Below are 24,006 nucleotides of genomic sequence, written 5' to 3'. Positions count from 1 at the left end.
CCCAAACTTCCCGAACGCGTTTCCCGTCCCCATAAAGTGCCGATGGGTTATCGAGCATGATATATTGAACGGGACTATATCAGTGTATTTCACGCAACAATACACCACCAGTGGGCTGACGTTCACCGAGTATATGTACTATGATAAATCTTATAAGTTGGGGGAGCGGAGAGCGCTGACGGTTACGGAAGAGAATATAACGAGGATTAAATGGCTACAGGTAAGTGAGTTTGTATTTGTAATTTAACGGACAGCCGACAGCGCATTAGGCTGTATATTTTTGTTGCAAAATCACTCTTAAAGAAAACCCTACAGAATCCATTGTTTGATGTGCGGTCGTCTGGATTTTAACTGTAAGATCATAGATGTTAATTTCATCATATTTCAGATGTTCTTTCAAATAAGCTTTATGTCTCGATAATGTTCAAATGCCTATTAATCTACGTAAGATCACGCATAAAGAAGTTCTTTATAAAATTTAGAGCGATTACATGACTTTGCGCTCACCTAATACATAGCTTAAAGGTCAGCCTATAGCTTCAAAAAAAAATATACGCGCCGAAAAATCCAATGTGAAAAGAGGTTTACGCCCGTATATTCACAAACATTACCTACTATGAGGTCTCACAGTGCGCGTGGACGCACAGGGTGACACACGAACCAATCACAGAGCTCTATTCAACTCTGTGAGTTCGATTTGCTGCTTTCGTTTGTGAATACGGGCGTTAATTACTCGTAATTACGACAGACAAGCAAAAACTTGTAATGATTTTTCTTTTCTTTCATTAATCTTAACGTCTTATCCATATCACAAAGCATCGCAATAATTAAATAAGATAGAATCAAGTAGGACATGTAATGGATTACTTTGGAAGGCCAAATGAATATCTACCTTTTCGGTAATGTAATTACTAGTTCGAGAAACGTACAGATACCTGTTTGATGTCATTTGGTATTGTTAAACTATCCTTAGGGCATTGATCAAAAAGGTAACGTAGAATACAATTCCTAGAAAAAGGAATTGTTCAAATCTATTGTAAAAAGAACGAAAAATTGCTATAAAAAACGTCTAAGAGACGATGTCGCCAGTCCACCTTTTGGGTGGATATCCCACGCTGTTTTTTCCGGTACACAGACTCCACTCCAGAACCTTGCTGTCCTATCGGTCGTCAGTTCTGCGTACTAAGTATGAGTCCATTGCCATTTCAGCTTGATACAGGCCGCTACCAACCGGTCAATATGGAAATCATTAGGGGAGGCCTATGTTCAGCTGTGGACATCCTATGGCTGAAATGATGATGATGACGATGAAGAGACGATGAAGTAGTACTAGAACGGACAAGGTTTTTAAATTAATTGTAAGTACTTACTAATACGAAACCGTTCTCCCCAACCCGTCTGGCCAAAGCATAGGGAGTGTAGACCAAATCTTCCATTTATCACTGGTAAACTGATGGCAGTGAAAAATAAATGACCTGATGATGACGACCTCTAAGAAACAGCTGCATGAATTATAGGTAAAATACATCATTTGTGTCCAATCTATCATTTCTTAAAATAAAGTTCCATTGCGAATGCAGAATTGCTAAAATCAAGTGGCAGTGAGCACATAGCTCGTAGAGATGATGGCCGTTGGGGCAGAAAAGTTCTCGAGTGGCGACCACGGGCCACGGCCCATCTCACGAGATGTACCGTTGACAGGCCTCCTACTAGGTGGACCAACGATCTGGTGAAGGAACCCGGATGCGGGCGCGGTTGTTATGGAAATTGGGGGATATCTTTGTCCAGCAGTGAACATTTTGGCTGAAACGAACTTCATTCATTCATTCCTTTTTTATGCATGACAAGGCAGGTATTTGACCGTAATCGCACCTGGTGTTAAGGGAGATGCAGTTTAGGATGGTACATATCTGCCCTGTAAGTGCCTATTCACTTTCGCCTTGAAAAGGCCCGGATTATAGTGTTCAGGAAAGACATCAGCAGGCAGCGAATTCTGTTCCATCTATGTATTAACACCAGTGAAATATTAAGCCTCTACTAATATGAAACACACCTTAAACTCTATGATTTAATACCGATACATTTCATCCGTGATCACATCATGTTAACGCTAACAAGGATAGGGTAAGTCCAGGATAGATGCCCCACTTTTTGAAACAGCTCTGTAACTCAGTCAGTAAGTTTTTATCAACAATTTGACCTTAGTATCTGTAAACTTTGGTCTTTCGTCTATGATATTACTATAATTATTTTAGTTTAAGTTATACCGATTCTGAGTAAATACCATTTTAATTGACCTCTAAAAAGTGGGATAGACGCCTAATGTGGGGGATAGAAGACTCACTGTATGATTGCTTCAAAGGATAGATGCCTGATGCAGGGATAGATGACTCGTTAATACAGTTTTTGAATTCTAAGGATCAAATGCATTTTGAAATCAAACAAGCCAAGTATTATTATTTAAGATTCTTTGTTATTAAATGAAATTTAATATTTTTTATTAAAAATAATACTACCTACTTCTTCTAGCGCAGTCGGGTAAAAAGGTAATTCGATCAGAAGGGCACCCTATTTATTACTTTCCTAAGGTTAGCCGTACTACATTCTTTTTCTCTTCTTACTTGCTACCTGTGACAAAAAGAGGAGGTTAGGATAGATGCCCCTACTAGGTGCATGGGACATGGCCCTAAGGGCATCTATACCCAAAAAAAATTAGGCAACTATCCTTTTAGCATAGGATAGGTGCCGTTTTTAATAAAAAATACAATAACACTAAAAATCTAATTAAACATATCTATCCCGTATAATTTATAAGATAGTCTATCAAATTATATAAAAATCTGCTTCATTTTACAGCTGACAAAAAAATTATCCATTAAAATATACTTACCAATATTATTTCGAAGCTCGCTAAGGTTTGGCCGCTGAAGATTTTTGCTCTCACTGGCTAAACAAATGCACTCTTTGATGGTTTGCGAGGCGAAAAGTGGTACGGGAAGGTCCCTTTCTATTATACGTACTATAACTTTAGGCTAAGTTGCTTGTAACATAGTGTACTTAAAATCGCGGCACCTATCCCACTGGGGCATGTATCCTGGAATTACCCTACATGTGAACGCAAAATTCCTCATAAATGTTATACAGGAAAATACGAGTATATTCTCCATGCAATTACGTGCACGTTTACTTCACTGACATTGTAATGGATATTGGAAAAGAAGACTCATTATAACTTTTTGAAAAGTATGCTCCCTTCAACATTCTTCATACGCCGTAGGCAGGATGTACGCGATCCACCAACACCATCCTTGAATTGTTGAAAAGTAATAAACAGTCTACTTACAAATAATTATTATATTGTTATTTAATTTTTAGCGTTAAGAGTCGCATCTTTGGAAGGTCGTGGGTTCAATTCCCGCCTTAGGCAGTTCGATTTTTTCAAGTTATTTATAATTTTCAAATTATTATATTGCTAAAACATTACTTTTATTTTCGATAAGGAAACGAATGGTATGAACTTCTTGCTCAAGTATAAACCAAGTCGATCTAGACTAGTGGTAGCCTTTCTTTAGACATTACCACAGAATAATAATAAGTACTACGTACAGAAGATTTTATTTGCGAAGGTATTTAAAAAAATGTATGCTCAATGTCGCCGAAGCCATAGGGCTGACTTCGGTAAAATAATGTGTGACGTGAGGTGCCAAACTGCGGAAAAAGGCGGAGGAAATACATGAATAAGCATGAATTATATTTTGTGTTTCTATTAATAAATCAGGCAGTTAAAAAATACTGCACAGTATCAATTACACCACCGTTTTTACATATACGAGTAGTTTATTGTGTTTACAATGCAAATGGGTGAAGAATACACGTGCGTGCGTCAATACTCGCTCGTGATTGTCCTGTTGATTAGGTACCGCAGGAGGAGTTGTCCCGCGTGTTTTGTTTTCAATGCAAACTCGCGGAGATGAACAGGCCTGCTATTACTAACTAACATCCTTATACTTACCTATCTTAGTATCTGGAGGATATTTTCATGCATTTTCGCGAACCCACTGTATTAACTTCTTGTATACCGGCACGATGAGTTGAGATAGATTTTTATTAGGACGTGTAAAAATGAGGCGTTCCCTCAGGTTTACATAGATTTTTATGCATAACGTAAAAACGTAGGTAGGGGAGACCGGGGATGGTTGCATATAGGGGTAGGTAGACTAACCGCCAAAAACTCGCCAACGGTTTGAGTATTGCGTCATCCCAGCGCAGCCGCGCATCACTTTCCGCCCCCCGCTCATTCGTCGGTAGCGCCGCGTCGCCGGCACACGCCGTTTTCGAGTAGTGACCCGTGATTTGTTTTCATATCATGTAAGTAATATTTTCTTGTTGCATATTTTTTGATTTGGTACCTACACATTTTATGTTAACCGTTTGCCTATTAGTCAGAGTGTTTTATGAGTCCATATTGATATTATTTCTTGTGTTATTTCTTTATTAGGTGGCAGTGTGTAGGTTATCCATGCCATCGAAACTTAAAATGTCGTTTGGGGTTGGTAGACTAATTTCTTTCGGGGCTGGTTGAACCAACCAACCCCAATAACATTTTGAGTTTAAAATATCTTTCAAAATATCTATTTATTCGATTCTTAATACATACATTCTTATTGCTACAGCACGATGAGGATCTACATAAAAACGAACGACTGAACGATGAAGAAATAAGACCCTTTCCTAAAGCGGCGCCACGTTTAGATAATAGAAGAAATACTTGGAAACGTAAAAGTACTATACTATACAGGATGTCACAGAATGGGTGAATCAAACTTCTAGGGGAAGTAGCTCTACTAATGTACTATGCCAAAAAAAAAATGAAAAAAAAAAATTTTGAGTTCGGATTTTTTTTATAGTAAAGTGCTCTCAACTCGAAATCTAGTCATTATTTTCGAAAGTTTGTTTACAGATAAACGAAGCGATCATGTACAATTAATATTAGTAAGAAAAAAGTACAAATAAACTCCAAACGCAGCAATTATAGCCAAATACTTAGGCAAAGCTGATTTATTTTCACTTTAAAAAAAAAAGTTGTGTCCTTATGCGCTTTATTTTTTTTTCATATTATTTAGCGATAGTACATTAGTAGAGCTACCTCCCCTATCAGTTTGATTCACCCATCTGGGACACCCTGTATACAAAGATTGATATGTGATTTAAAATGAGACTGAAGAAGATTTTAGTTTAAAAAGTTTAAATACTAAGAGTTGATAGTTTTTTTAAAGACTTATTAAAGATGTCTGTACCTAATTATAATTGTTTTTGAATAAAGAATTCAATTAAATTGAAAATAGTGTTTTATTACTTGACTCTTCTCATAATTTCTTGCTTATTGATACGTAGGTCTACTTACCCCGGGCATATAGTCAATCTACCCCGGAACAGGGGTAGATTGACTAAGAGTTGATGTTCTATAAAATGCATTTAAATATGATGATGATATTTAATAATGAACTATGTTTTGTTGTTTTTTATTAGTTTAATAGTTCTTCTATCCATTAATGCGATTTATTTGTCTGTATGGATGAAAACACAAAAAATATGTATGATTTAGTAAAAAATTAGTCAACTATCCCCGGTCTCCCCTACTAATCTTGAAAATTATGTAGAGGTATAAAGCTAAGAGGTGCTTGTTCTTGACGACGGTACTTTGGTAATCACTATAGTTAAGCAACCCACACTGCCGACGGCAATAGGCACCTACGTGCTTCAAAAGACCTTAAGTTGACCCGGGCTCTTTATAACACTTTATCATCATCATCATTTCAGCCATAGGACGTCCACTGCTGAACATAGGCCTCCCCCAATGCTTTCCATGTTGATCGATTGGTAGCGGCCTGCGTCTAGTGCTTCCCTGCTACCTTTACGATGTCGTCGGTCCACCTTGTAGGTGGACGTCTCACGCTGCGTTTTACGCTAATTAACACTTTATATTGATCGTTTATTACTTAGTTGCACCATCTATTTGACAAACGTCAAAAATGTGTCAAACTTCATACCAAAAGCACCGGATATTGTAGTGAGAGGCGTTAGAGCGATTTTATAACATCTGACTGAACTGCCCTACCATTTGGATGAAGATTATGGACAACCGTTTTATAAAAAAAAATTGATGATCTAAGAAACAAGAAAACAACACCCATAGCGTTTTTGATGCCCAAAAAAATATTAGAAGTAATTTTCACACCATTTACGATTTGGCATATTCCCAAAAGATTATGTGAATGTGTATTTGTTCCTTTATGCTTTAGTTCCAGAGTTTGGGCCTTCTATGCGTAATTATTCACTCGTAACGCGCCTGTCGGCGACTGTACCAACAATGAGAATAAGTTGACTTTTTTGCGGTTGAAGGAAAAAGCGTTGCGTAGATATTCTGGGTTATTTTTCATTGAGCTGTTGTTTTGTTTTCAAGTGCTTCTGAAAACGTATGTATACTACTTACACTGGAATATAAAATAAAGTTACATTTTGGTAAATCTATACTGACATTATAAAATAATGCGAAATTAACTCCATCTGTCTATCTGTCTTGCTTTCACGTCTAAACTACTGAACCGATTTTGATGAAATTTGGCATAGAGTTAGTTTGAGTCCTGGAAAAGGACATAGGATAGTTTTTATCCCGAGTTTTGAAACAGGGACTCGCGCGATAAAGTTTTTCTGTGACAGACAAACTTCAACGCGGGCGAAGCCGCGGGCAGAAAGCTAGTAAAAAATATTTGAATGATATCTTGTATATGTGTTGTAAAAAGTTGCTACATTACCAAAAGCTTTAGTTAGCCTAGCCGCAGACTTTTTTTCGGCCTGTAGTCGGGTCGGGCTGTTAATCAGTATGGAGATGTACACCGATTTGTTATCGACCGATTCTTTATACAAATTAATTATGTCAAACTATCGGCCAACTAAAAGTCAATGGTCTGCGCCTAGCTTACCTGCGACAAATAAAGCTCAATGTGACTAAAATACTTGTATTGACCTTTTTGACTAATTTGTTATCTGAAGTAAATGAACCAAACAGAGACACTCGAAAGTTGACTTTGGATTTAGACTTAAGTAACACGTGAAGGAGGAAGAATAGCTAGACTTCAAGTTGTCAGTCTTAAAAACTGGGTTGCACCATCTTACTTTGACTTTAACAAACGTTGAACATTTGCAAAGTTAGCTGGTACAACTCAGCCTTACTTTAAAGACGTTAAGGCTAAGAACTTTAGGCGCGATTTAAAATCGCGCCGTGAGTTGTTAGAATAACCGCGCAAATAACCACTCCCGTGATTTTTTAAATTCCAGATTTAAAATCGCGCCGTGAGTTCTTAGCCTAAGTAGGAACTATTTTACTAGGTAAACTGCAAGGTATTCATTAAAATTTTACATTATAAATAGAGGAAGAGTGTGCGAAACACTGACGTTTCAAGAAAGCTACATACACATTTTGCTTTCTTCGCATAATTTAAACATAAACCGGCCGAGGTACACGATTCCCGTTTCATATCTCTTTCCTTGTCAACACTACAGAGTTGCATCATACTCGTATAATGCCGTTCCACACTATCCTTTTGTGCAAAGAAAACGTTATGCTGAGAATGTGTATTAAATTGAATTCCTCACGATTTTGCTTGAAAGCTTAAGCTAAGCTTTCGATGTTACATTTTAGGTACAATAGGTATGAAAAATTTTGTTTAAGTATCTTTTTATTTGTTCAACATTATAACAACATATCTTTACAATTTCATTAAAATAATGGTTCTGTTGAACCAGCAGCTTCTTCATTTTCTCTTCTTTTTATCGTGTCGACAAACCTATATAGTGTCAGCCCAAAACTCCGCTACAAGACTTATTATTTTCTCCGAAAAACTAATAATGTGACTGATAACGTTTGTCATCAAGGTTGTCACCTCAATCACAACTCACATTCAATAATAATATTCAGAATTTATTAATATGTAAAACAACCACTTTTCTCCAAGTATCCACATTATCTACTTACATTTTCATCTACAAAACTGACTTGCAGTTACAATGTATCATCGCCAATCGCAAAGTCATGTGATTTGACATTTTTATGACACCGGAAACTCGTAAAAAGCGCCGTTACTGTAACGGAAGTACCAATCAAAGCTACATAATACTGACGCGAAGAGCTTAAATTTAAACATCCATTGCTAACGTTTCTTCGTAAGATTTTCAGTGTTATGATCCACATTATATTGACTGAAAATCTTTAAAATTTTAAGATAATTTAGAACATTTTAGAGCTTCTTTTTCAATAACGTCACAGCCTCAATCTTCTGTCATCATCAGATCATTTAGTCTCCATTGAAAGAAAGAAAGAAAGATATATTTATTACAATGGACATCACACAAATACAGGCCATTACATAGACATGACAGTGGCACATAATAATGGAAGAAAAAAAAAACAAGAGTAAACTGAGCAGTGCCATCCATTCACCAACAAGATGCCCACTGCAACGGGACCCCACTCAGCATATGCCTTGGCCCACGGTGACGAAGGCCACGGCGCTCGTTTTCAGTGTGCCCCCATTGCAAGAAGACGATCCTCTCTAATTTACCTGAGGAAAAGGTCTCCAAAGTGACAAAGATCAAAGGCATATTAGGCTCATTAGGTAGGCACTCATCTTCTTTCCCTGGAAGAAATATTAGTCCTCAGAAGAAACATGCGCACGATGCAGTAAGACGTATCTTTTCTCCTACCATTTGAGGGCCCATAACAGTTACAATTACGAACCATCTTATATCCCCAAACAAATCGAAAACTACCTTCTTATTTGATTCCGGAACTGCGGACGAAGTACGATAAATTGGGTTTTATTATTGCTTGGCCGAATATCGCGAGTTTCCCCTTAAGGAAAATAACATAACAGATATAATTGAGGAGTGCACGGGACATCCTGAAAATTGTCGTTTACGAATATGTAACAAAAAGGGGAAATGGTAGGGAATATTTTCTTCTGCGGTCTCTATGTTTGAATATTTGTAGAGCAAAAAAACAAAATGCTCGCTCTTAACAGACAGAAATTCCAAACAAGTTTACCTAAAATTTCAAATACTACTCGACCTTCATCTCTAGTTGGATTTTTATTGGAGGTCAAGCTGTAGACCCTAGCTACACCCTAGGAACGAGAGGTGGAAAAAGTCCCTGTACAATTTCAAATAATTTGCAGTCCGCTAAACTAGATAAAGCTCTGGGCCACGCAACTGCAGCAAAAACAAGTTCATATTATTATGCATAAGTAAGGTCAGTTTGCCTATAAGTTATCAATGTTACCTATTTTTTTGTTCAGGAGAAGAGACTGTCTTTAAAAGTCTTTTTTTACCTCCAGTGAACTGCAACTTACAGGGCAGATATGTACCATCCTAGACTGCAACCCACTTAACATCAGGTGCGATTGTGGTCAAATACCTGCCTTGTTATGCATAAAAAAAACTAGCTGAAATAAAATCCATAATTTCCCCCCACTCTAATTACCTATCGTTGCTGTGGCAAAACTAAGTGTATTTTCTTTACTACTTGCTGGTTTTATTCTTTCCATAACTGGCTACAGTACACATAGACTAAACATTTTTGAGGCAAAATAACATCTATTACAATTACAGAAGACCCATATTTACCTTGATCTGCCGCTATGAAATTTCTACGTTTTCAGCAATCTATTTTTAAGGCTCTATATAACCTCTGCAGCTCTATAAAGCAACTCGTAAAATTCGTAAATTATCCCGTCTACAGATCCATCTTACAACTCGGGAGTGGATGACAATTTTTCTTTACGATATTTTTATTGTAATTTTAAAAGTTTGAACAAAATATCTTCGTAAAACATAATAAGCGTTTCTGTATCTCAAGAAAAACCGAAAAAAAAGGCTCAATTTTAGGAAATAAAGTATCTAACGTAAAATCTAAAATATCTACACAGTTATTTTTAAAACAGTCACCTAAAACAGCTATGTTATACAATTTGGTTGAATCGATAGCAACTTTTTGAAGAGCACAACCGATTTTTTTCTCGCTGTCACAATTTTATTGATCCAAAAATGTTTGTTTTTCATAGCCATGACAGAACCCTTCCTTAAAATTTAGCAACTGTTTTAAAAATAGCTCTAAAGAAGCCATAGTGAAGCCATTTTGAAACAATAGAAGCTAAATGGGTACCTATTCATAGGTAAACAAAACACAATAACCAACTGAAAGCTTTCGCTCGAAGTTTTTATTCCGCGTGACCATCGAGACTGTTCAAAGGAGCTTTTCACAACTTTATTAGTTCTTTCAAAGCGGCGATCGCCGCAGCCTTTTAGCTTTTAAGCTCAAAGCTCGCTAGGCTTGAAATCAAAACGTCAATATGGATAGCAAATAGCGGGAATTGGTTTGTCAATACGGATTGTATTATGTGTTATCAAAAGACTTTAGGTATCGTTTTAATTTGTTTTTGATTGCTTAACTCTTCCGTAGTCTAGATTAAAGTAAAGTGAAAAAGTTTTTTAGAATCCGCGAAAAATATAACTTGTTATTTTATTACAATGTTACTACGAGTATAACTTCGCTGCATTGATATTTAAATTTTTTCTTTATTAGTGTCGTAGCGTCATTTATGTAAGTATATAAAATGCTAATTTGAAATTATTTTTGTTATTTTAATTCTACTTATTCATTGAACATGACTTTTAAACCAAAATATTACTCTTATTCTTCGACGTCTTCTCATTGATATTCTTTAGACTCTTGCCAAAACAATTGAGTTTTGTTCTCAAACTCGGTCTAATCTGTGAATTGAATTCTCGTCTTGGCTTCGTTTGTACTTTCTGGTTTATCCACAAGTCACGAGTAAATCAGCATTTGGTTAATCTGACTTTGTCGAATCGGGATCGTATTCCAATTTATCGATATTACATACATTTTTGTTGCTATTAGGTACCAACTACTACGACATTACATACTCGTAAATGTTTCTTTGGATTTGTCGTGTGCGTAGGTAAAACTACTGCGTCGGTCGATTTGAATTAATTAAGTAAATGTGATCATTTGTCAAAATTACAATTAAATTAATTAAACAACAATTCAACCACGGATAACAATTCAAACATTAAGATAAATATCACAAACCACCGATTTTTGTTTTACTCTTTTCCTAGTGCGCAACGTTTAGAGTAGGCGCACACCGTTGATTTTTCGTCGGCCGATAGTTTAGTCGGGCAGTTGATATGTATGTGCACGTATGGGAGTGCGCACACTACGCCGATTCGATTTGCCCGATTCTTCATACAAATTAAAATGCACAACTATCGGCCAACTAAAAATCAACGGTGTGCGGCTACTCTAAGGATAAAGTGCCTTACGCTTTAATTAAAGACATCTATCGATAAAATTTTTAGGATTGGGTACATCACTATCTCGATCTAAAAAAAATTGGCCAAGCCGCCGAACCATGTGCCTGCAAAAACGTCAGCCAATGTAAAATGGACCTATCAAATGATTACCGAACCAACACTGCACAGCAAAATATAGAGCAGCGGACCGACCTTTTTCAATTCAAACCAATTTATTTTAAAAAGACATTTTCAAATGTTTTTTCAGTAAACCATTCGATTCGAAACATCATATTTTTTGTGTATACTCAAAATTTCTTGTTCGTAGAATGAATAAACATCAGTTTTGAGAAACAAACTAAGTTATCGTTTTTGAGTTTATTTTATGGTATCTTGCTTTTATCTGTAAAAGCTGTTTTGTTATTATAACGAATTATTCCCTCGACGATCAAATTAGCGATTCACAATAGCGATGTTCTTTTTCTTAAAACAAATCAGAAAAGAGATCGATATTCATTTGTTGTTTTTGAAAGAACGCGGAGCGTAGTAAGCCAAATTGCATTTAGCATATTATTTTGATAACTGACTTTTTACTTATTATTTTTTTCTATTGGATTTCTGTGGTTTATAATTAAAATTATTTATTCTCTCTACTAGTACAATACCATAACCATGAGACACTGTCTTTCTTACTGTGAATATCCTGCCAGAGCCAAATAAGAAACCTTAGCAGGTTGTAACTTAGTACACTTCCACTGAAAATTTGCCTACTTAGCTAATTATATGATGAAGTCGATGAAGCACATGATGTCGTGCCCTGAGTACCCGAGCAACTGCACGCAGGGGGATTTAATGAAAGCTGCTGACAACGCCAGTCTTGTAGCGGAGTTTTGGCTGACACTGTGTAAGTCTTGTTGTCGACGCAATAAGAAAAAGAACCTAATTATATAAAATTTTAAGCTTTCGCGTTCTATTTCAACTAAAATAATAGGTAAGACACGGGTCTTAACGCGACATTTATTAATGAATTACATTTTGTACTCACGGCTTGCTATTTATTTATTGATATGCTAGCAGCCGTGGTCACAAGCAGACTGGCGGCTCGCGGCGTCGTCGTCGCGTTAAAACTTGTGTCTTACTATTTTAGAAGAACCTAATTATATTTTTGATGAGCATCAAATCAAATCTAAATTACCTACAAACTTATGAATAAATCGAAAGCCAACAACCTCAACATGTGTTACAGCGCTCACACTTTAAAACATGCAAAATATTCCCGTAAAAAGTTTCTAATATCACAAATTCCCGGTAAAAGCTAGCCATAACCGCATACTGAAACTGCTGGGTATTGTGAGCGATACAGAATTATGCATTCTGCCGGCGCACCGCGCGTGCCGCGACTCACAACGGGACAAAATTGTGGCAGTAATTCATCTATATTTTTCTTGCGCAGGTAATAAATATGTAAGTTCCGGTAAAAGTGAACCAAACATCCTTTTGGTTAGAGTTGGATAAAGTTTATTCGTGTTCCGAAGGTATTTACATAATTGTATTTACCTTACGCGTACCTACCTATAAAACTGTTTTTAATGCTGGAAAACTAGCTTTTTTCAGTCAACAAAATACTTGCAATAAAGAACAAATCAGCAACCAAATTTGAAGAATGTGTTTGTGGATTCTATTCTTTTGAAAAAAAAAACAATGGAAATAAAAAATGTTTTATTCAGCGACACAAAACAACATCAAGAAAATGAAACAAAAGTAAAACTAAATAAAATAGGTATTGTGCGTTTATTCAATTTTGCTCTAGTAAGCTCATATAAATAATAACTGATTGATAAATGGCTAAACTAGATAAAGATACTATTATACTTGTTATTTTTAATCCCAAATATCACATTCAAAATATCCCCTCAAAAATTCTATCATGAATTCCTGGTAAACGCTACCTACTTACTAACAAAACAAAGTTTTCTGGGTAATTAATTTATATTTTCTTCCACGTGTAATTATTATTTCGGTAAAAGGAAAAAAAAACATCCTGTTAGCCGAAGTTTGACAAAGTTACACGCGGCCAAAATTCATAAAAAGGAGTGGGTAAAAAATTTTTTCTTAGAACGTTTATTTTTCTTTCATTAGTAAAAAAATACAATCACGTAGGTATTCTATACGCATGAAATATTTAATCGTTTTAATTTTATCTTCGCGTTAGGGCTATCCTTAATCAGTTTAACTTCGTAACTGTGGTATTCAATATGCATACCTAACACAACGCAATTAGAATATTATTCGGCTCTAATTTGTTTATAACAAGATTTGAACTCCCGTCCACGTTTGGAGGACAACAGCATGCAAATTCAAAAGTGACCCTAACTTTCGGATTTCACACTCTCTATGGCAGTGGTTCCCAACCCTTGTTGGACCAGGGGCCGCTTTGATTTTGTTGTCGCAGGGAACAAGCACAAGAAAAATACTAAATGAATTTAAAAAGCATCAGAAGATGCTTACAGAAGATAGAAATCTTTTGCACTACTTTGGCAATCCGGCTATTTATTTATTTATTTAATTAAAATGCAAGTGAGCGTACAGATAGATCCAATAAATAAATAAAAAATATTAATAAATAAAAGCCATTCACGACGCGTGGCGAAACATTTTCCTTCGTATCAACCAAATGCCGTCCACAGCTGCACAAATGCCTTCCCCAAAATTTCCACAACGACCGGTCTTGCGAATTTCATCAGATCGTAGATCTACCGGGTAGGAAGCCTGCCTACACTACGTTTTCAGCGTTCGTAGTCGTAGCGATATTTTGTCGCGAATTTTGAAATATTTAGATTCCTGTGGTCCAACGGTTGGGAACCACTGGTTCCAGGGTATGCTTATACGCGCTCGTTAGCTCTGAGCAAAGTTATTATGTGGTGTGCTCTTGTATGTAAATAAACCAAGTACGAATTTGCTTGGTTAGACTACTTTAAGGCTGTATAGACGTAACCAACGTTTTAGCGTGGACAGTGTAATTTTTCTGTATATTGTTGGCAAGTGATTCTGATTAAAAGAAAATTCCTTGTAAATTGTTAAAACTTAAAAGTAGGTAATCGGTAGGTAGTAGAAGTTTCATCAAAATCCTTCTAGGTTTCGTATGTGTGAGTAATAAACATCTTTTCATCTTCACAAACTAGTACACAATACAATAATAGCATAGGTTTATATTTTATTTCCACAGAATCTCAAGTATTTAAGTTCTCCGACATTTCAAGCAATTTTGCAATTCTCATCCAAAGCTCTATTCATTTTACATACCAATCATACTAAAACAAAAACCGAAATAATTACGTGTTCCATGCACATGTTAGCGGGAAAATTCCTAGGAAATGTCAACGCAATTTTTCCCAGCTTTGTGTGGACAAATTAGCGGTCTAAATTGGCTAAAAGCAAGCAATTTAAAAGCAGGCAATTTAAAAGCCAAACACTTGAGACTTGAGTGCCATTTTACAATCAGTGCAGTTTATTGCACACGCTATACATTTATTTTACGAGGGGAAAAACACTGGTAATTTTATGATCGCAGCTATGACAGGCTTTCATTTCAAACATTATGGAATTCAAATGGATAAATGAACACTCAGTACCCGTTTCAGTGGTTCATAAAGTTCATGATAGCCTATTGAGAAGTTATCTGTCAGGTAAACTAAAGATTTTGGCTTTACAGGTGTCAGATAGAGTTATATTAACTTCTTGCTAGCATGGTATGATGGAACTACACTGACCAAAACTAAGTAGGTATCACACTTTTATCAGGTTTCTTTGAAACTATAGTAAACCTTGTACTTGAAAAGTTATTGCAATTTGTAAAATATCGTTCGTTCGTTTCAGCCAAATGACGTCCACTGCTGGACAAAGGCCTCCCCCAAGGTTTTCCACAATGAACGGTCCTGCGCTGCCCGCATCCAGGCTCTTCCCGCGACCTTTACCAGATCGTCGGTCCACCTAGTAGGAGGCCTGCCCACGCTACGTTTTCCAGCCCGTGGTCGCCACTCGAGAACTTTCCTGCCCCAACGGCCATCGTCTCTACGAGCTATGTGCCCCGCCCACTGCCACTTGATTTTAGCAATTCTGCGAGCTATGTCGGTTACTTTGGTTCTCCTACGGTAAAATATAATACCAATAAAACCCACTTTCTGACTGATGCCTTACTTACACCTTACTTAAGTCACTCGAAAAAAGTCGTGTGGTTAACTTCTTTTAAGACAGTAGATTTTTTTAAGTAAATATTTTTACACATAATTTTAAAAGCGTCACTGTGACTACATTTTAAAACGAGTTATAGTTGATTTGAAATGCAAGCTCATCCACACTGAAACTTTCCTATGCAAACTACATAAAACAAGAAAAGTTACAATTGATGTTATTATACAGCTTTCAAAGCCTGCAGGGTCGAGTTTTAAACTTGTTTTCGCTTATTCATAGTAATTTAAACAAACTGCTCGTAAATTTTGTTGTCAGTTGTGTGAATCCATACTATAGGTATACTTATGCATTTGATGTTTACTACTAGTATATTCGTAAATGCAAAACTATCTCTGTTGTCTGTTAACTTTTCACACAAAAACCACTAAACTGAATTAGACGCAATTTTGTGTAGAGACAGTTTGACACCGAAGGAAAAGCATAGGATATGATAATACCAAAATTTAAAATGCGGAAAAAAACGTGCCATAAATTATTTCTGTGATAAACCGAACGCAGGCGAAGCCTCAGGTCCAAATAAAATTTGAAGAAAATAAAAGACTACATATCTCATAATTTATTAGCTCCCTAGTGCTTCAAGACCAACACATGGCAAGTGCTGAGAAGAAGCGCCGCAAAAAAGTCAGGCAGAAGCTGGTAGTAAATAAATATTTTTTATATTCATAAAAAACTAAATCTCTATTGATACGCCCTCTCGTACCAAGGGTCCGTAGCAACAACCCCCTAAGCCGCCAATTTTACATATCCCTGCCTCAAAGCCTAGTAAATTGTATTTAAACAATGCTAGAGGACCTTTTCAATCCTTTTGTGATACGTTTCTCTTTCAATTACCAACACCTGGGACATAAAGCTAATAAATATTTTAACACCGTTTTTGTTACAAATTCTGGTGTAGTAGAAATAAATGAATTATTAACAACACAAGTTGCATGCATGGTAAATTCAGTGAACTGCTCCTGAATCGAATGTACCTACTACTGCTATTTCTATTTATATAAATTAACCGGCAGACAGTGGTGACTGAGTTTGTTGCGGCGCTTCTTCTCAGCACTTGCCAAATGTTGGTCTCGAAGCGCTGGTAGGGTAAAAAGATTATGAGACATGTAGAGGCTCCTTAAGAGCAAAATGACGAATTGTAAGAACTATTTATTAGTCTAAACAAATAAAGAAATTTTTGACTTTGACTTTGACACACATACAAGTTCTACGAATCTCACAAAATGGCAGAGCAATCACATCTCTATCATTTGGCTGGCTACAGTTCCATTTACATCGCGCTCATTCGAAGTCAAAAAGTGACATCTTTGAGATTTATTGCCTTTTCCAAATTAACTAATTTATAAAAAAAATTACCTGTCACCATCGATACAAACAGAAGTTCTTCGAAACCCACAAAATGACAGACCACGTTAGGAAGAACTTTTCAAACAGTTATCTGGCTGCAATTTTATTTACAAAGTAAAATTAAAATCAAAATTATCTTTATTCGTATAGACTATTAAATTAGGCTGAGTTGCACCACCTAACTTTGACCGTAACTTTAACGATAACCGGTATTTTTTGTACGGATTTTGACACAATTTTGTCGTTTGTCAAAGTTAAAGTCAGCCCAGCTCGTTTGCCTCCTGTCACATAAAAAAAAGCTTCAGTATTATATACAAATCGTCAAATGCTCAAGGAGCCTATGTCTCATTGTAGTAGGTACCTATCTCCCGCTCATTCGAAGTCAAAAAGTAAACAAGACTATGGTGAATTACCAAGATGATTTCTATTAGTTGGCCGTAACATTTTTCTGGGCTGGTCTGCCGGTGACAGGGGTCAGCCTCGACCTTCGTCAGTCACACTATCGCATGCAGCGGGTTAAATCAAAGGATGCAGCGGGTTCTTAGTACTACGAGTACAAGTGTGAAATTGTTCCAACGATCAGAACAATAATAATTGTTATGTCTCAAACTAGCGGAGATTATGCTATGGAGAATATGATACGGATACCTAAAAAGATAACTACACGAACAAATAAATAAATCTTGGACATTTTACACTGCCTTTCTAGTCCCAAACTAAGCAAAGCTTGTACTATGGGTACTAGACAACGGATATAAATATACTTAAATACTTTTTTTTTGTAAATTCATACATATTATACATAGAAAACACCCAGTCCAATACAAATAAATATGTTCATGCACACAAATGTTTGTACTGTGCGGGAATCGAACCCGCAACCTCCGGAATAGTAGTCCGTTTCGAACCACTACACCAAACGGCCGACTTACTACTTCTAAGTTGTAAATACTAGACAAGCTGCTCATAGCAAAATTGTAAACCTTTAATCGACTGCGAGCGATCTAGAGAAGAAAATGACTGTGTTGCGAAAGTTGTAGCTGACAAAAACACTATTAAATATTTAAAGTGACCAATAAAACGTAGTAATTAATGACGTGCGCATTTAGTTTATTGAATAGATTTTTTATTCTAAAAAACTTGTGTATTCAGCTTAAAAGTATAAACTTTCATGCTTTTGCTTTCATACATTTTCTCCCTGAAGAATACAGCCCGAAATTCGATTTAATAAAATAAACGAACCACTAGGGTCTTAATAGAGCTTTAATTTTGTATTCACTCTTATGTGAATAAAGTTATAATGTCAGTAATATTAATATTTATTCAGAGCGAATGCGCTCATGAAAATGGATAAATTAATTTACTGTAAAATGATCCACAAAATTATTGCTTTCTCTCGAAAATGGAGTACTAAGAATAATTAAAATACCTACTCGTGTTTTAAAGTTACTCGACAGAGCAATTTAAATTACGAAATAAGAGATTTTATAATAATATAAGAGCGTATTTTTGTTTATTAATAAAATTTTATCAAGTTTTATGTACCAGCGAATATCATATCGCGAGAGTTCTGTAACTTTTTTTAACTCTCGCGATTAGAAATAATCTTGGAAAGCTATTTGAAAGCACTAGGAGCTATCGTATTTGCCCTTACCAGTTGGCGCCACTGTAGAGGAGAACTAACATTTTAGTGTCGAAGGTCATATCATTCATTAGTGGCTAAGACAGTGGCGCCAACTGGTTAGCGCTAGAGGCAGAAGGAGTATCACATCGCTACCACCAGGCTGGTTTTAGTGTCACGCGGACCGTCCGGTGCGGACCCGCTCCGCACGGCCATTCTATATGAACTTCTAGGGAGCGTTTTAGAGTAATGCGGTCTGGAGGAACCGCTCCGCTCCCTAGCAGTTCATACAGATCGACTGTGCGGAGCGATCCGCACTGACAGTCCGCGTGACACTAAAACCAGCCTAATAGCGCAACGTAAAGTAAGGGAGCGCGCGCATAGGTGACTTGTCGCCGCGACTGTTTCGTTAGTACTCCTACCGAGTCCATGGAGATGTATGGAGATGGGCGCACGTAGCAACATGACATCAGTGACATAAAACTTTTTTGTGACCTTCCACTTTTTGCCAGACTGATGCCAACAGTTGAACAATTAAACGACAACTAGACCTTTACTTTTAAAGTTAAAACCTAGCTTACCGCTACCGCTCATGACCCACACCAAAACTAGTAAGTGAAAATTTTTCGGCTATTTCTCTTAGAACAGACATCTATTGGCCTTTTTCAATTAAAGTTTCTGGCCAAAGATTGCTCGGGTTAATAGAAAAGTAACCGTTTTCGGTTCGCTTGCCCAACGGAAGGCATTTTAATTGCTACCTTTTTTCGGAAAACTGCCCCTTTTGTATTCACGGATATTGAATTTTCTTTCGTAAGTAGCATTTATAAGATAAGGTAGCCTTTTTGTAGGATAATTCCAATTAAAATTTATTTCAAAGGTCAAATTTTTTATTGAAAATTAATTTAGTTTTAAATGTCTTTTTCCCGTGATGCGGATTTCGGCGGAGATTAAATAAAGGTATTTTTAATAATAAATCCCTCCCGTTAACCCCTCCAGGGGCTCCAGCTAAGCTAAGTTACCTGTATTTGCTCCGAGCCAACTGGTTCACCACATACCTAGTCCAAAGCAGGGTACTCATCTAGCCGTGTAGCATGTAATGTATCAGATACTGTATCAAGTGAGTACATAGGCACGAGCCTGCTGCTGCGAGCTGCTCGCGCATGGTTCGCAGGGAGATCGTAGCGACCCGCCGAGTGGCGGTATCACTGCGAGCACAAAGGCGGCTCGCAGTAGGATTTAGGAGCTCGCAGCCAGATCCGCGATGACCGTGAACGAGCCGTACTCACTTGAAGGTTGGTTACGTTACATGCTACGTTACGTGCTACATGGCAGGTTACCCTGCCCTACGGACGTGGTTCGAACTACCGATTAATAGTAACTACCCAAAGCAGCAGAGCCAAAATAAGCCAGAGATTGTCCTTTACCTTTACTTAGAATATCTTTAAAATATAATTTCAATACAAAACTTTCAAACTCGTACAAGCACTTGATCAAGGGCCCTATTCCCAACAATAATATTTTCACAAATATTTATAACCGAGCACATCGGATCAGCCTCCTTTGTTCGTATAACATGAAAATTTCATTACGCCGATGCCATCGTAAATTTTACTACAAAGAACCAGTCCTAATAATTTAGGGCCGAAAATTTGACAGCACCGTAAATAAGATTTTGAATTAAAAAGAGATTAAAATGTTTATAGGTTTTAGAACGTCCTTTTTGAATGAATCTCAAAAATATACAGATTAAATAGGCAATTAATTTTGTGAAGGTCTCCATTCTAAATAATGTTTTTGAGATTTATTCAGAAAGATTTGTAATTAATTTTGGATCAATACGAACATGTTCTAATAATTGTTTTCTTTGTTCACAGGTAATTAATTTGGGTTCTTCTTATTGCCAATTATAGTAAGTAATAAACGGTGTCGATTGGCGGGATCTGAATCTGCTGCTAGTAATAATTATTATACAAAATAATGCCTGTTCGTTTTCAAGCTTGAACTAATTTTGATGAATTTATTGGCTTCACTATGTGGAAATTGGAAATGAAAGTTTCTGTAGGAACCAATTACATGTATGTTAAAAATTCATATTAGGCGTATGGTACAGATTCGGCCTCTGTAATTAATAATAATTTATTGGGAAAACGTTTCTCCCTATAAATGACTACCCATAACCATAACATTATGCTTAAAGGGTGATTCCATTGTCAAAGATTTTGTAAAAGGTTTATATTGAAATAAAAATTATTATTATTATTCTCTTTATTAACTTTGGTTCTTAATTTTAAATATTTTTTTACAATGTAAATTATCAAAATAAAATAAATAAAAATACATTATAAAAAAATACTTAAAAATAGTTATTCCGCTGGTAGCGGAGCAGGGCCCAAGCTACCGGTGGTCAGGGTCACAGGCTGAGGAACCTCCGGACAATGCGTGCCGTGCTGAGGATCACCGCCTTTTGTATCTGACTTATTATTATTATTATTATTCTTTTATTCATCTTACTTTCTTATGTTTAATTTTTTCTTTTTACAATGTAATTATTATCAAAAAATAAAAATACATTATAAAAACAAAAATCTTAAAAATAGTTAACCCGCTGGCAGCGGAGCAGGGCCCAGGCTACCGGTGGTCAGGGTCACAGGCTGAGGAACCTCCGGACAATGCGTGCCGTGCTGAGGATCACCGCCTTTTGAATCTGACCCTTGAGCCAACCATCTAGCGAGAGCTTCTTTAGATGTTGGTCGAAGCTCTTCGCTATTAGCCCGTTTGCCGAATTTATTATTATTATTATTATAACCGCAATCCATAGTATTGGGTGAATGCTGTAATATTCCAGTACGTTCCAAATACATACTCGACCTAATTGTCACGTGATTCGAATCAAACAAACCCGTCGTTTGATTTGGATCACATTCAACTAAAGCAAACAGCTTGGGTATGCGTTTTACAATGCATTGAAATTAGAAGGTCAATTTGCACAATCGACAACTGATGACTCGTCCATAAATCTACACATGTAGCGTGGGCAGATGTATGTGTTAGGTGAGGTCTTCTTATTGTCTACTAGCTTTCCGCCCGCGGCTTCGCCCGCGTGGAATTTTGTCTGTCACGAAAAACTTTATCGCGCGCGCGTCTGTTTCAAAAACCGGGATAATAACTATCCTATGTCCTTTCCCGGGATTCAAACTATCTCCTCTATGCCAAATATTCATCAAAATTGGTTCCGAGGTTTAGGCGTGAAAGACAGACAGACAGAGTTAATTTTAGTTTAAATTGCAATATTGAGGTCATAACGCTGGTTTGATTTAAGGACTTATTTAATAAATTAGTGAGCCTAGGTGTGTGTTGAAGTTGATGTCTATCTTTTTCCTAGTTATTTTTTCATTTTTCATATAAGTACTTAGCAAATAGTCATGTATCCTTATTTGTATTTTTTTTTTATTTATTTGGAAAAACAAGACAAACACGTCAAATAAAGGTCAAAATAGACGAAAAATTAAATATTTTCTACGCTTTTCCAGTGGAGTGATTCGTTAAAGCTTGTTGACATTGAGCTTACTCACCTCACTAGCACTGGAATATTAGTAATATATTTTTGGTGATATTAGTTTTTTAGGTTTTAGGTAGAGATTACTATTTTTTTATTAATTTAATTTTTTGAAAAAGGAGATCCCACTCATAGACAAAAACAGAAACGTAGCAAATATAAATCTGGCTGAGTTTTATTCAATCGGCCCATTTAACCGGCCGGCGTTAGAGACCTAAATGGACAATTTGTGCCCGTATAAAATTTTACAGCCTCTCGTCGACACTTCACTAGAATATTCTATGGCGATCGGAATAGAGGATTTTATTGTGATTACGAAAAAAGATTTCACCGATTGACCACGATTTTTTGCACGCGTCAGGGGCAGTGGAAATAAAATTTGTTGGGCCCCATAGACCGTGGCGTGTTAAATATTCAAAAGCGAAAACACTGGAACGTTTCGGGTTAAGTATTTGGAAAGCGATAGAAGCGGAAAAAATGCGTAGTAAATAAAAATATTCATAAAAACCGTGCACGCAATCAAATATGTACTAAAAGAAATGAAATGTTTTATGGAAAGAAAAAAACAAGAAGGCAACTTATTACGATTGATTTAATGGTGTAAAGTAACATCGTTTATCACTACAGTACACGCGCCCCCTTTTTTACACCAATACACGCGCGGCCTACTCTGGTAAGCCAATTTAAAATCACTGTTAATCAGTTTGTAAGCAATTTATGAATGCAATTACTATGTAAATGATAAAAGTGTTTATTATAGTTCTTTTATAATCAAAGTTTATTTATAAAACTATTTAGGATCAAACATTATAAACGGATTTAAAAGTTGTAAATTTTTTGGACCAAAATTGCATTCTGAGATCCATGTTAGCAAAAAATAATTTAATGAAAAAATATGGTTTGTTTTTTATCTTTCATAGTATTCAAGACTTTCTAATGCCTAGTACATGGGGTAAATCCGTTTTTTTGCAAGTCTTCCATAATTTTTTTGTCGAGTGATTTCGGGCTTTTGAGTAGACTCGCAGTTTTGATGGCCAATTTTAGAAAAGTACGCAGACACTAGCGACCCAACTTTCACTGGCTTATTGACAAATTTAGTAAACGAGGCTTTCCTGGAATGCCAGCTCTCTGGCGCAAGTTTTAAAAAAGTTATAGCGTAAAATGTTACCCTGGTCTCCCATAGTAGGCCACGCGTGTACTCTAGTGTTAAACATTGAAATCGCTGTTATACAGGCTTATTTATTACAGGTTATTGAAGTTATAATTCAAGGAAGAAACACTTCCCCGAACCTACGTAGGTATACATCAGATGATGTATGGAAGTCAATTTACATCGTTTCAACAATTCAATTCGCTAATAAACAGGCTTATTTCCCCTTTCATACATAAGCCAAGCCACTGTAATTCATTTTCCCGCAATAAGAGCCATTCATATTCCACGTCACGTCACGGCGTGGGGGTGACGCCATAAAAACGCCGGCGCGTCACCGGCGTCACACGCTGCGTCACAAAGTCGGCGTGTCGCGGACGGAAACGTCACAGGGTGTAGCATTGGTATATCAGCCAACCAATAAATAATCTTGCACGATATTGATTGGTGTAGTCGTTTACGGTCGCCCTTGTACTCGGGATTTTCCTCCCGAGAAGTTGGCGTGAGCATTCGGACGAGAATACCCCGAGATTTCACAATAATACATTCGTGTTATGTAATCTCTCAAAACGCGATGTGGCGATGAAGTTGTGAGCTGGTGTAACCATAATGAACAGATTGTAACTTTTTATAATCCTACACACATAGCAGTATCCCATACAGCCACACTCTTAGATTTTGTTTATCTGTCATCTAAACTTACTAAAATAGCAG

General features: G+C 36.6%; 1 long non-coding RNA gene across 1 annotated transcript; it reads left to right on the top strand.

Annotated features, from left to right (window-relative positions):
* The first annotated feature begins 4,185 nt into the window (after positions 1-4,185).
* LOC114350753 (uncharacterized) lies at positions 4,186-4,711 on the top strand. Its single transcript, XR_003655734.1, has 2 exons — positions 4,186-4,368; positions 4,674-4,711. It is a non-coding gene; the product is annotated as an uncharacterized LOC114350753 (long non-coding RNA).
* Positions 4,712-24,006: the final 19,295 nt, after the last annotated feature.

This window comes from Ostrinia furnacalis, unplaced genomic scaffold, assembly GCF_004193835.3.
Source record: "Ostrinia furnacalis isolate ACB-3 unplaced genomic scaffold, ASM419383v2 OfSCF0963, whole genome shotgun sequence".
Lineage (NCBI taxonomy): Eukaryota > Metazoa > Arthropoda > Insecta > Lepidoptera > Crambidae > Ostrinia > Ostrinia furnacalis.
The sequence above is the reverse complement of the archived record's forward strand: the minus strand, read 5'-3'. Positions and strand labels throughout refer to the sequence as shown.